We start from the raw sequence: 14,473 nt of genomic DNA, 5'->3' as shown, positions 1-14,473 counted from the left end.
CTCTGATCAGCAGTGACATGCCCCCACTTCTTTTGCCTCCCTCCCTATCCTTTCTGAAACATCTAAAGCCTGCCACTCTAAGTAACCATTACTGCCCTTGAGCATCTAAGTCTCTGTAATAGCCACAACATTATAGCTCCAAGTACTGATCCACGCTCTAAGCTCATCTGCTTTATTCATAATACTACTTGCATTAAAATAGAGACATCTCAAACCATCGGTCTGAGCACATCCCTTCTCTATCACTTGCCTATCCTGTCTCTCGCACTGTCTCCAAGCTTTCTCTATTTGTGAGCCAACAGCCCCTTCCTCTGTCCCTTCAGTTTGGTTCCCACCCCCCAGTAATTCTAGTTTAAACTCTCCCCAATAGCCTTAGCAAACCTGTCTGCCAGGATATTAGACCCCCTCGGATTCAAGTGCAACCGATCTTTTTTGTACAGGTCACGCCTGCCCCAAAAGAGGTCCCAGTGATCCAGAAATCTAAATCCCTGCCCCCTGCTCCAATCCCTCAGCCATACATATGTCCTCCATCTAACTCTACTCCTAAACTCACTGTCGCATGGCAGAGGCAGTAATCCCGAGATTACTACTTTGGAGGTCCTGCTTCTCAACTTCCTTCCTATCAACCTGTTGTCTGTTTTCAGGACCTCCTCCCTTTTCCTACGTATGATGTTGGTACCAATATGTATCATGACCTCTGGTTGTAGAGGAGATTTGTATGTCACCAAAAGCACTCACAAATTTCTACAGATGTGCCATGGAGAGCATTCTAACTGGCTGCATTACTGTCTGGTATTGGGGCACCACTGTTCAGGATCAAAGTAAGCTGTAAACTTATTTATCTCGATCATGGGCACTAGCCTCTGTAGTATGCAGGACATCTTCAATTAGCAATGCCTCCAAAAGGAAGCTCCCATCATTAAGGACCCCCATCACTCAGGTCAAGCTTTGTTCTCATTGCTGCCATCAGGACAAGGATACAAAAGCCTGAAGGCGCACACTCAACAATTCAGGAAGAGGTTCTCCCCCTCTGCCATCTGATTTCTAAACCAATGAACACTACATTACCAGTTTTTTTATTTCTATTTTTGCACTACTTATTTAACTATTTAATATATATACTTACTATAATTCAGAGGTTTTTACTGTATTATTATGTATTGGATTGTACTGCTGCCGCAAATACAACAAATTTCACAACATATGCCAATGACGTTAAATTTGATTCTGAACTCATCTTGACCTATCTGGTAAGGTCATGAAATTTCTTGCATTATTGTGATATTCTAAATAATGGATTAGTCTATCCCTGCCATGTTTTGTTATGATAATCTGACAACAGCCCTGATAGATCTCTTGCAACATCACACACTGTCTCTCCAATTCCACCTGACATGCAAAACACCACTCCTGGCCTTGATATTTAGCATCAGGTCTTCAAAATGACATTCTGTAAGCCTATGAACCTGTACCCTCTTCCTTTATTCTCCCTCATAGTAGTTACTGTCTGAGTTGTTGGTAGCTGACTGCTGTGAAGAATACCCTTAAACTGCTGACACCCTTTACTGAACCCTCTGAAATTGTACTCAGTTGAATGAAGTCCTGTGGGGAAAACCTCAAGTCCCATTTTAGAACATGTTTCTGTTTTTAAAGCAGCCCAATACCATGTATTATTTTGCCCACTTTCATAGGATTTAGAACATAGAATATTGCAGCCCATTACAGTCCCTTCAGCCCATGATACTGTGCTGACCTGTTAACCTGACTTAAGATCAATCTAATCCTTCCTTCCTACATAGCCCCCCACCTTTCTATCATCAATTTGCCTGTCCAAGAGTTTCTTAAATGTCCCTAACGTATTTCCCTCCACCATCACCAAACTGGTAGTGCGTTCCAAACACGTATCACTAATCTGACAAATCTGCGAGAATTCTTCGAGGAAGTAACAAACAACGTGGACAAAGGAGAGGCAGTAGATGTCATTTACTTGGATTTTCAGAAGGCATTTGATAATGTGCCACACATGAGGCTGTTTAACAAAATAACACCCTATGGCATTACAGGAAAAATACTGGCATGGATAGAGGAATGGCTGACAGCAGGAGGCAGCAAGTGGGAATAAAGGGGGACTTTTCTGGTTGGTTGCTAGTGACTGTCAGTGTTCCTGAGGGGTCAGTATTAGGACTGCTACTTTACACATCTTCTGTCAAAGATTTAGATAATGGAATTGATGGCTTTGTGGCGAAGTGTACAGATGATACAAAGATAGGTGGAGGGGTAAGCAGTGTTAAGAAAGCAATGAGATTGCAAATTGGAAGAATGGGCAAAGAAGTGGCAGATTGTATCCAGTCCATGAGCTCCCCGTGCTCGAATTCAGCCAACCGCGAATCGAGAAAACCCGCAAGTGCTCTTCCAGCACTTGTTTTTCAAGCATTGTTCGCTCGCTACTTGGTTCCTGTGAAAAAATGGCTCCTAAAAAGCAATTACGTGGTCAAAGCAATTTCTCAAAGGCTAAGAGGGAGCGTAAAGTGCTATCTCTCGCCAAGAAAGTAGAAATATTAGATCTTTTGAAAAGTGGCATGTCGCATTCCGAAGTGGGCCGTTAGGTCGGTAAGAACGAATCAAACATTTGCACAATAAAGCAGAAAGAAGCTGAAATTCATGTAAGTGTTAATGCTGCCCTTACAGCGACAAAAATGGTCTCTCTGGTTCATGCTAAAGTGCTTGCGAAGACTGAGAAAGCATTAAGCGAGTGGCTAGAGGACATGTCACAGAAGCATATCCCTGTCGATGGCCAAATTATACGTGAAAAAGCTCTTCGTCTCTATGAACCCTACTGTGACAGCGTTGATGAGAGCAAGAGTAAAGAGTTTAAGGCTAGTAAGGGATGGCTGGCTGGCTGGCTATGTAAAGCGCTACAGCCTCACAAATCCGTTCTTTCGCTGCTTGTGCTGTGAGTGAGAGGAGCATGTACAGATTTTTTTCTTGCCAATATTCCCTAAACAAAACAATGTACCAACTATTTACATAGCATTTCCACTGTATTAGGTTAATAAATTCTGTAATCTAGAGATGATTAAAAGTTTTACTTGTCGTTTGATCATTGTTCGCCTCGCATCTTGTTCATTTGCTGCTTGTGTTGTGAGCGACAGGAACATGTAGTTTTTTTCCTTGTCAATATTCCTTAAACATTACAGTATAACAACTTTTTACATTTAATCTACATTGTATTAGGTATTATAAGTAATCTAGAGATAATTTAAAGTATACGGGAGGATGTGTGTAGGGTATATACAAATACTACGTCATTTTATGTAAGAGACTTGAGCATCCATGTTTTTTGGTATCTGTGGGAGGTCCCGGAACCAATCCCTCCCGGATAAGGAGGGCCAACTGTATAGCATTGGGAAATACATAATAATGCATTCTGGGAAAATAAACAAAAGCACAGACTATTATTCAGATGGGGAGAAAATGCAAACATCAGAGGTACAGAGGGACTTAGGAGTCCTCATTCAAGATCCCCAGAAGGTTAATTTACAAATTGAAGCTATGGTAAAAAAGGCAAATGCAAAGTTGGCATGCATTTCAAAGGGAATAGAACATAAGTGCAATGGGATAATGCTGACCCTTTAAAAGACACTAGTCAGGCTGCACTTGAAGTACTGTCAACAGTTTTGGCCCCCATATCTCAGAAAGGATGTGAGGGTGATTTTCTTTTGTGAGAGAGCAGTGACTCTGTGGAATGCTCTGCCACAGACAGTGAAAATTGATAGTTTCCTGATCGGTCAGGGCTTCAAAGTTTATGGGGAAAAGGCAGGTGTATGGGGTTGAGTGGGATCTGGGATCAGCCATGATGAAATGGTGAAGCAGACTCAAGGGGCTGAATGGCCTAATTCTGCTCCTATGTCTTATGGTCTTATCACTCTCTCTAAAAAAATCTTAAGACTTCTGACTTAAGACATAAGACTTCCCCAATATACTTTCCTCCAATCACATTAAAATTATGACCCCCCTTATATTAGCCATTTCCACCTTGGGGAAAAGGCTCTGGCTATCCACTTAATCCATGTCTTCTGCAGGACACCAATTCCCAGCCAATGTGAAATATGTGTAACACCACAAAAAAAGTGGAATGCAATACAATTTATGGGATTGAATTGATTTATATATAATATTTCAATGGTCACATTCGCTTTAAATGTTATGAACCAGAGGCCCAAAACATACTTGTTTATTCCACATTGCCCAAATTTGTTTCTCCCTCCCCGCTCCCCCCCCCCCCCCCGATGTAAAAACAACCATCAAACCTCTTCAAACACAAGAAAACCTGCAGATGTTGGAAATCCAAAGCAACATACACAAAATGCTCGAGGAGTTCATCAGGTCAGGCAGCATCTATGGAAATGAATAAACAGTCGACTTTTCAGGCCAAACACTTCCTCAGGACTCCCTACCTCCCTGCTTTGAATGTAAATGCTTGCTACTTTATTTTCTGAATAACCATTGGCGGCTTTCTTCAGCCCACTTGTCTGTTTATATATTTACTGTGTCAGTAATTTTCAATGATTTGTAAATATGACTTCCTAAATTTTCATTAGAATGTAAGCACTAACATATATTCTAAATGTTTACTGGTTTAATTCAGCTCTCCCACTATTCTGTGATGTCCTTTAAAGAGCAAAATCTGTATTTAAACCATCAGTTTGAATGGAGCTCATGTCAATTAGCAGACAACTGCAAAAGAGAAACAATCCATTGGAGAGATGCTGAGCAAAAGAGGGGATTTGCAGAAATTAAAGGGAATTAGGTGAAAGCACATACGACTGCACAAAAGGGAGAAATCTCGCAACAAGCTTAGAATCCCAATGAATAATATGTAAATTTACATTTTAATTTTAAAACAATCCTAATAAGAATGCAAGATTCAATGAGGAGGCTTGCAGACACAGTGGAGGATTGGTTGGAGTTGTGAGATTAATGGGCTATTACCATGTGTACATTTTAAGTCAGCATCATTTGGGAATGCTTCAAGGTGGATTCTCCACCTAGCAACAGCAGTAGTTAGTGAACTGTAAGTGAAGGTTCCAAATAGGTCTTTGATCAGAGTGGATATCCACTTCAGATGAATATTCATGCACGTTAATGAATACTGAACTGAGGAACAAAGCCATTTTCACAAAATGATCACAACAAAATTGTGCAAAGCAAACTCAATTTGATTGAGAATATTTTCCAAGCAATGTAAGTAACAATCAGTGTTCTGCATTCTTCTCCCTGTATCACTTTCGCCAGTGTCTCCAAGGGGGAAAAGAGATTTTGTTTCTACTAATAGAGCACCTACTCATTCATTAGCGCTTAATAATTCAATGTTGTTCAATGCACTTCTGGAGACAACATAATGGACTTTGACAGTATATCCTGTTTTCATCTCTGAAGTGGAAACAATACCCATTCTAAATTCAGTTCCTTTCTGCCACTTTGTTTTTAAAGTTGCTGCACATTCGCAGCTTCAAAACTTTTGTCTTGTTGTCTATACTGAAGTTAATATTCATAAATTCCGTGTTTTGACAATCTCAGCATTCAATTACTGGCACAGTGCTACTACTGAGATTTTCCAGTTATCCATACTGTCAAATCACTGTCCTGCAACCATCACAGAAACTCAAAGATGATAGCATGAGTCATAATGATATCTTAATAACCACACTTTGAATTCCATAGGTTCTTCATGCTATTTATACAATATCAGCTTGACTCTATGGAGCATTGCTCTGTATTTCTACCGATTTATATTCTTTATGCAGAAAGGATAGTGAGCACAGAAGAGAAAAAAAAGAGTAATTGATTTTGGAACATCAAGGACACAAAGAGTTATCTCTTTAAACAACAAAATTACTCACTTCTAAACCTGATCCAGAAGTAGTTTCTTCTCCATTTCAGGTCCACAAGCAAGAGCAAATTCTTGCTGATTCTGTGTAAGTGGTCAAGGGGCTTGCAAAACTTGTTTTTAATGATAAATTTGGATAATTTTTGTGACAAAATTTTTCAAATTGAATGTCTCATTTTCGTTCAGTTGGCTGTGGTCCTTCCTTAAACCACACCTAGCCCCCCTACCCCAAGATCCAATCTACCCATAAGTTCTTTGCTTAAACTATGGTAAAAGGTCAAAGATGGCATTTAATTGATCAGTATATTGCTAATATAGGGTTCTTGGAATCGAGTAGAACATAGAACAGTAAAGCGCACACAGACTTGTCAGCCCACCATGTTGTGCTGATCTTTTAACATACTCCAAGATCAATCTAATGCTTCTCTCCCCATTAGCCCTCCATTTTTTATTCATTTATGTGCTTATCCAGAGTCTCTTACATGTTCCCAATGTGTCTGTCTCCATCCCCTGGCAATGCATTTCACACACCCATATTTCTGTGTAAAAAAAAACCTGCTTCCAATTGACATCACCTGAAAAGTATGTCCTCCGATACTGACCATTTCTGCCCTGGAAATAAGGCACTCGTCATCTACGATTATCACTTGATACATCTTAATCAAGTTACCTCTCATCCTCCTTTGTTCCAAAAAGAAAAGCCCCAGCTCTTTGGCGCAAAGTAGTAGGGTGAGAATTCAAGTTCAAATTTATTATTATTTAACCATATTCATGTCAACCACCAAACAAAAGAACATGTGCCCCAAGTTGCACAAGCCAATACATATATCTCACACAGAACACATAAGGTAATATTACCACAAATAAATTAACAAATAATAAAGTGCACTTATGAAGCAAGTTAAATATTAAATACCACTGCTCTTAATATGTGATAGAAATAACTTGGTATAGTCGTTTAACATGATTAGCAGAATTTTTGAGTAATGTCCTAAACATTTATTTTACTATGGCAGTAATGTTCAGTTTCAGTTCCATTTCCTTCAGTCCAGCTACTCCCACTTTGTCCCATTATTTCCATCTTATTCTGACATTTCCAGTCCTTCAAATTATATTGCACAGTTTCTCTTGTTTTGGCAAAAGGAATCCAAAAATTACATTTAATGGGCGCTGTCCAGGAAGAAACTGCCTATCGTTCTCATCAGGACTAAACTCCTGAGGAAAGGTACTTTTAAAAGGAAAATATTTTCTGTTCAGCAGTTTTTTTGTATCAAACTAAATGAAACAATATTTTGGTTTTGAGTCAGAAAGTAAACATAAATACAATATCAATCTTTATAAGTATATACAGTATTTCAAAGACTCTAAAAATTTCTATAGAGGTAATGGTGGAGAGCATTCTAACTGGCTGCATTACAGCCTGCAATACACAGGACTGCAAGAGGTTCCGGAAGTTCGTAGACTCAGATTGCTCCATAAAGATAATAACATTTCCCACCATCATGGACATCTTGAAGAGGTGATTCCTCAGGAAGGCAGCATTCATCACCAAGGACTCTAATCGTCTAGTACATGTCCTCTTCTTGTTACTACCATTGGGGTGGAGGTACAGGAGGCTGAGGATCCACAGAAAATAATTCAGGAACAGCTTCTTCCCCTTCACCGCAAGATTTCTGAATGGTTTGTGAACTCATGAGCATTACTGAGTTGCTCCTTTTTAAAAAAAACAATATTCTGGCCTTCTTGTCTACTCCATGATTAAACGAATCCTTCCCTCCTACATAGCCTCCATTATTCTTTCATCTGTGTAAAGATCTCCCTCAGATGTCCCCAGTACATCAGCCCCAACCAGCGCTCTCAGTGCTGTGCATTTCAGGCACCTCTAGGTAGAAGAAATTATCTCTGATATCTCCCCTATACTTTCCTCCACTCACCTTAAAAGGGCATACTCTGATGAATTTCTTTTGCATTATTTTTGTACTTTATAGTAATTTTATGCTGTTACACTAAAATGCTGCAGCGAAACAACACATTTCACCCCATACTCATCAGTAATAATAAATGTGATTTTGATTTTGATGTCCGGCTACAACATGTACATGATCTGGATGGAATAAAATCTCACAGCTTTTATTGTTCTAACTTAATTTCCTCTTCCCCCACAGACAATTAGGAGCAACATCTGATGAGATTGTTGATTTCAGAAAGTATGAAAATTTCCGACATGATGCACTTACTGACTCAAGATTCAAAATTCTAGTACTTCTATTATCAAAGAATGGATAAATTATACAACCTCGAGATTTGCTTGCTCACAGGTGGCCACAAGGCAAGAAACACAAAAGAACCCAATTAATGAAAAAAAAGACCAACGCTCGATGTGCAAAAGAGAAAAAACACAAATCAGGCAAACAATTGAAGCAAGCAACATTCCGAACCAAAATTGAGTCTTCAGATCCAAATCCCCGAGCAGCCTGGAGTACCAGAATCAGAATCAGGTTTATTATCACCGGCATGTGACGGGAAATTGGTTCACTTAGCAGCAGCAGTTCAATGCAATACATAATCTAGCAGAGGAAAAAATTATAATAATAAATAAAATAAATAATAATAAACAAAATAAATCAATTACGGTATACATACGTTGAATAGATTTTAAAACATGCAATTACAGAAATACTGTATATTTTAAAAAGTGAGGTAGTGTCCATTTCAAAGTCCATTTAGGAATGAGTTGACAGAGGGGAAGAAGCTGTTTCTGAATTGCTGAGTGTGTGCCTTCAGACTTCTGTACCTCCTACCTGATGGTAACAGTGAGAAAAGGGCATGCCCAGACTGCTGTTGGTCCTTAATAATGGAAGCTGCCTTTCTGAGACACCGCTCACTGAAGATGTCCTGGGTACTTTGTAGGCTAGTATCCAAGATGGAGCTGACTAGATTTACAAACTTCTGCAGCTTCTTTCGGTCCTGTGCAGTAGACCCTCCATACCAGACAGTGATGCAGCCTGTCAGAATGTTCTCCATGGTACAACTATAGAAGTTTTTGAGTATATTTGTTGACATGCCAAATCTCTTCAAACTCCTAATAATGTATAGTTGCTGTCTTGCCTTCTTTATAACTACACCGGTATGTTGGGACCACCTCAGAGATCTTGACACCCAGGACCTTGAAACTGCCCACTCTCTCCACTTCTGATCCCTCCATGAAGATTGGTATGTGTTCCTTCATCTTACCCTTCCTGAAGTCCACAATCAGCTCTTTTATCTTACTGACGTTGAGTGTCAGGTTGTTGCTGTGGCACCATTCCACTAGTTGGCATATCTCACTCCTGTATGCCCTCTCGTCACCGCTGGAGATTTTACCAACAATGGTTGTATTGTCAGCAAATTTATAGATGGTATCTGAGCTATGCCTAGCCACACAGTCATGGGTATAGAGAGAGTAGAGCAGTGGGCTAAGCACACACCCCTGAGGTGTGCCAGTGTTGATAGTCAGCGAGGAGGATATGTTATCACCAATCATCACAGATTGTGGTCTTCCGGTTAGGAAGTAGGCCCAAAGTCTCATTTATCAGTTCATCATAGTCAGCACAGGAACCGGGTCTTACACCTGGTTTATACACTACTATTCAAGTTATTCATGGCCACCTTCAGTTCCATTGTATTGTGGCGACCCACTTCCTAGCGCACTCGAACCAGCTCACAAATAGCCAGCGTGCCGGCACAAAGGCCAGTCCCAAAAGGGCGCCAGGTCTGCTTCACCAAAGGGAAAAAGCCTGCGGGGGTTTTGTGAGAACGTGTCCCTTACAGCATCCACGCCCGGGGAGGGCGGGATGAGGGAGGCTGTAAAGCAAGGCTGTGAAATTCGAATAAAATCATCTTTAATTGCAGTTTACCGACTCCGTGTCATTATTTTAGTGCTGCGTGTAGCACACCGCTACAGTATGATGGAATGCAGTCATTTTCAAAGGAAACTGCAACAACATTTGTTGGGCCAAGAAAACCACAGTAGCTGGTGCAGTGGATAACCTGCTGGATAAGTAACAGACATCCCACCTCTCCTGGAAGTTCCGGGAGTCTCCAGCATATTGACAGCAGCTCCCTTACACCTGATATACAGTATCCCGGAAATCGATTTTTTTGAGAGCGAGCGAGAGAGTGCGTGCGTGAGAGAGAGAGAGAGAGCGAGATAGAAAGAGAGACATGGCAGAGTGTTCCAAAAAAAGAAAATATAAAACGTACTTCACCTCAGACTAAAGTCTACCCCTGTCTAATTCATAGGGGTCAAAAATAATAACAGTTTGCAACAGTGACTTTTCTCTTGCCGATGGTGGGTTATATTACTGTAAAAGACATGTTGAGGTGAGTTTAACAGGTGTCATTTGTTTATTTATTAGCATAGCTAATGTTATTTGAACAAGCTGGCTGGCTGCTAAGAAGCTACTCTATTGCAGACAGTCCACCTCTCCCGGGAGTCTCTCGCAAGTTGATGGTGCTACCTCCCTGAAATGAGTTTTTGCAGGGTGGGATGTCTGAAGTAATTTAGAGGCTAGGACCAATAATCCAAAGATGAAGTCTTGCTATTAATAACTATCCAATGATCAATTAATCATAAATAGAGACACAGGAGAGTACAGATACCGGAATCTGGATTTTAAAAACACGGTCAATATTTTGGACAGCCCCTTGCACCAGAACTCAGAGTGTACGGTAGAGGAGAGGTAGTCGGTGTACAGTGGTGAGTAAATCAGGAGCTGGTGAGTAATGTGTGTAACTAGTCAGGATATGAGGAGCAAACTGAGCTAGATGGAGGATAGAGAAGAGAAACTGATTCAAGAAATTCAGCAGATACTGGGTATGCTCCCCACCTCCTGCTCTTTAATCCACTGTCCTCTCCCATCAGATTCATTCTTATACCTCTTACACCCATTATTTCTCAGCTTCTCACATCATCACCCCTCCCCCACTTGATCTCACCCCAACCTTAACCACCCCCCCACCCCCACTTCCCCCCATCTTCTTATTCTGGCTTCTGACCCCTTCCATTACAGTCGTAATGTAGAGTCTCAGCTTGACCTGCTGAGTTCTTTCACCATTTTGTGTGTGTTAGAGGATGGAGCGTTTTGGAGGCAGAGAACGATGGGTGGAAACAGGGTACAAAAATTGGCCAGATGAGGTCATGTGGGGAGATGAGTCATGGAAGAGAAAAACAGAGTAATGAGTGGAACCAGGTGGCAGAATTAGTTCAGAGAGAACTAAGCCAAGGGATAGATAGATGTACAGGTAGCAGATGGAAAGATGGTGGTAGAATTTAATCAATTTATGGAAGGTGGGGTTGGGGAATGAAAAAGGTGAACAAAAGAAGAGAGAATCTAGGTGGACAGGATGGAGTTGGAAGGACACAGTGGGTGTGGATTTCCTGAACTTGGGAAAAGAAGGTTTATATCATTGAATTGTAAGCTACTCAGGTAGAATATGAGATATTGTTCCTTTAGTTTGCTTTTGGCCTGCCCAAGTGGAGAAGGTCAAGGTAAGACAGGGTCAGTCTTGGAAAGGAGAACAGAAATGATATGCAATAAAATGGTCATTGTGCACAGAGCACAGGGGCTCAACAAAAAGGCCACCTAATTAATATTTGGTTTGAGAATGCACAGGAAGCCTTATTTAGAGTTCCAAATAAAATAGACGAGGTATATCCTGTTTATAAAGCATTTTAATAACAATGCATAAAAGAAGATCTGTCATCATTTTTAGAACAATTAGAGTAAGTCAACTATTGCCATCTGTAAATTGCAAGCATATCACAAATAACCATATCAGAACAAATAAGGAATGCAGCTCCAACCAGCTGAAATAAAACCAATGTAAACTACTGCAGTTTTAGAAACAATGTTCTATTTTCTGATTTAATATTTAGTTGTACAACTAAATTGAAAGTCTCTGCAGAGTGATCACTCTGCAATTGTTTATTTTCCAGGGTACAAGAAACTATATCAGGAAAACTGAATTTAATATACAGTAGATTCGGTGAATTGGGCTATCGGTAATTAGGGCAGCCACTTATTTGGGACAACTCTTAAAGAACAAAAACTATTATAGAAAATAGCTGGATTCCCCACCATGCCACTTAATTGGGATGGAAGGCTGTTGCCAAGCAGGTTCTAATTAGCATCAGTTGCATGCACTTGTGTGGCCATTAGACACTACAGCATGCTTTAAGTGAACAGTTTTTGAGTAGCATCCGTTGCGTGTGTTCAAAAAGCAGTGATTTTTGTCACTGATAGTTGGCGAGAAATAAGACAGACAATGAAGAACTGTTTTGATCACTGCAGTTTCAAGCATTCAGGCTTGGAAATGACAGAAACTGCCAGGAGTGAAAATAAAACTATTCACTACTTCAACAAGTTAGGAACTGCAAAGAATTTGAAGGAATTTAACAATCTTCTTGAATGTTATGATGAAAATGAAGTTTTGGAAGATGCAAATGTTGAAAGCATTGTATGAAGACAATCCATTACCTGCACTCGGTGTCTACACTGATTTTGTTCATTTACAGTCAATAAAAAGAACACAGCAACATACACTGTATGAGTTACTGTGTCAACAGTTATTAAGAACTAAGACAGTTTTTTAATACTGTAGTAGTATTGTTAGTCTTCTAACTTGTTATGTATTTCATTTAAATATATAATTTGTTACTCAGTTAAACAATAATATCATTTTTATATAAATTTTTAACTATTTCCATGAAACTTCAACTAATTAGGGCAACTGCTTATTTGGCCCAAAATGCACTGGTCCTAAAGAGCCCCAGTTAACCAAATCCACTGTATTAAGTTGGGAGAGGAGCAAGAGATAAGCTGCTTCATCTGAAAGATGTGTCTGCACCCCTGGAAGGGAGGAAATAAGAAGTAGGTTTGCTTCTCCTGAGGTTATGTGGGATAGTCCTAACCTTCAGACCATAGCACTTCCCATGTAACAGCAGGAGGTGCAACGTCTTCCTTTTACCCCACCATTTCCAAATTTCCTCGGACCCAAACTCTGTCCAGGTGGAACAGCAAATCACTTGCATTCCTTCCAATCTAATATTTTGCATTCAGATGTCATCTCCTGTAGAGAAAGCAAACACAGGCAGGGTCTCTGCTTGACAGAATATTTCTATTTAATCCACAAGGACAACTTTAATTGACTATCTCACTCTGGGTGCCATCACTGATTCCTACACCACACCAACAAAACCCAATGCATGTGAAAATAGCTCATTTTCTTCCATCCAAGTACAATTCAGCCCTCGAGACCCAATACTGACTTCCTGCAATTTGTATTTGTATTTTAGATTACCAGCACCTGGGCATTTTCAATTTACTATTTAAAAAAAGAACGTTTTGGGGAATCATAAAACTATGTGGCATGAAACTAGGCCCCTTAGCCCAGTTTAACCATGCTGACCAAATTTGTGGCACATATTTACTGTGTTCTATCCACAGATCTGTCCAAATGCCTTTTAAACATAATAATTGCACCCATTCCCCCTGGCATCTTGTTCCATGTATATACTACCTTTCATGTGGAAAATTTTGCCCTCAGGTCATTATCACCTTAAACCTATGTCTGCCTCTATTTGGGAAACAGACTGTGGCTATTAACTTTATTTATACCCTTCATTTACAAAACTCTAAAAGGTCACCCTTGGCCTCTTATACACCTAGCCTATCCAACACCCGCCCCCCCCCCCCCTTTATTTCTTGCACCTTCCAGTCCTGGTAACTTATTCATATTCTTTTTTGGATGATTTCCAGTTTAAAAACACCATTTCACTAGTAGGGTGAGCAGAACTATATGTAGTGCTCCAATGTCTTGTAAAGCTGGAACACAATGTCCCAGCTCTTGTACTTAATAATCTGAATGATAGAGGCAAGCATGCTATATGCATTCTTCATGATCCTGTCAATCCGTGTTACCATTTTCAAAGAAATGCTCTCTACACCAACACTACCAGGGCTGTTTTATCTGATTCTATGCAAACACCTTTTCTGATGATATCTGAAGGATATCATTACAATTAACAGAGGTTCTTTGTTTATTTTCATTTGGAAAAAAGTACTTGTTAAATTAACCATGATAATACAGATACATAAATATTGTGAATCTCAGATGTTTTTCTTCCAAATCAGCCAGTTTCCTTGAAAGGAACTGTGATCCGATATTCTAACACTGTGTTGGAAAACCTGAATGTGTTTGGTCCTTGAACAGTTCTATCCATCACATACTCTTATCAGCTGATCCCCAATATCATGACAAGACAAATTAGCTTGGACCTATCAAATTGATTCCACGAAGAACTGTTGTGAAAGCAACTGTCTTTACTAAAACACAACATTTCTATAAAGAAAGTTAACTTAGGCAAATTTGTCAATTAACTATGATCAGGAAATTCTATTTGAAAACAAATGGATCATAAAGGTCAGCTGGGGATTATTTTTGTGTTAAATGCATCTGTTTCTCATCCTCCACCTGTCTCTAGTCCATAGTAATTGCATCTAGGATTCTGTTGTCAGAACACTGAATTTATGAATATAGAAT

At 39.8% G+C, this 14,473-nt stretch overlaps 1 protein-coding gene across 7 annotated transcripts in view; it reads right to left on the bottom strand.

Annotated features, from left to right (window-relative positions):
* Window positions 1-14,473, bottom strand: part of LOC132399784 (cadherin-4-like) — a 689,576-nt gene that overhangs the window by 388,370 nt on the left and 286,733 nt on the right. The window contains exon 1 of one of the 7 annotated variants that reach the window (XM_059980528.1): window positions 4,311-4,363. The exons of the other annotated variants lie outside the window; for them this stretch is intronic. The gene's annotated coding sequence lies outside the window, so the exon portion shown is untranslated. Of the gene's footprint in view, window positions 1-4,310; window positions 4,364-14,473 lie in introns of those variants that run through there. 7 annotated transcript variants of the gene reach the window in all.

This window comes from Hypanus sabinus, chromosome 9 (assembly GCF_030144855.1).
Source record: "Hypanus sabinus isolate sHypSab1 chromosome 9, sHypSab1.hap1, whole genome shotgun sequence".
Classification (NCBI taxonomy): Eukaryota; Metazoa; Chordata; class Chondrichthyes; order Myliobatiformes; family Dasyatidae; genus Hypanus; species Hypanus sabinus.
This window is presented reverse-complemented; position numbering and strand designations above follow the sequence as displayed.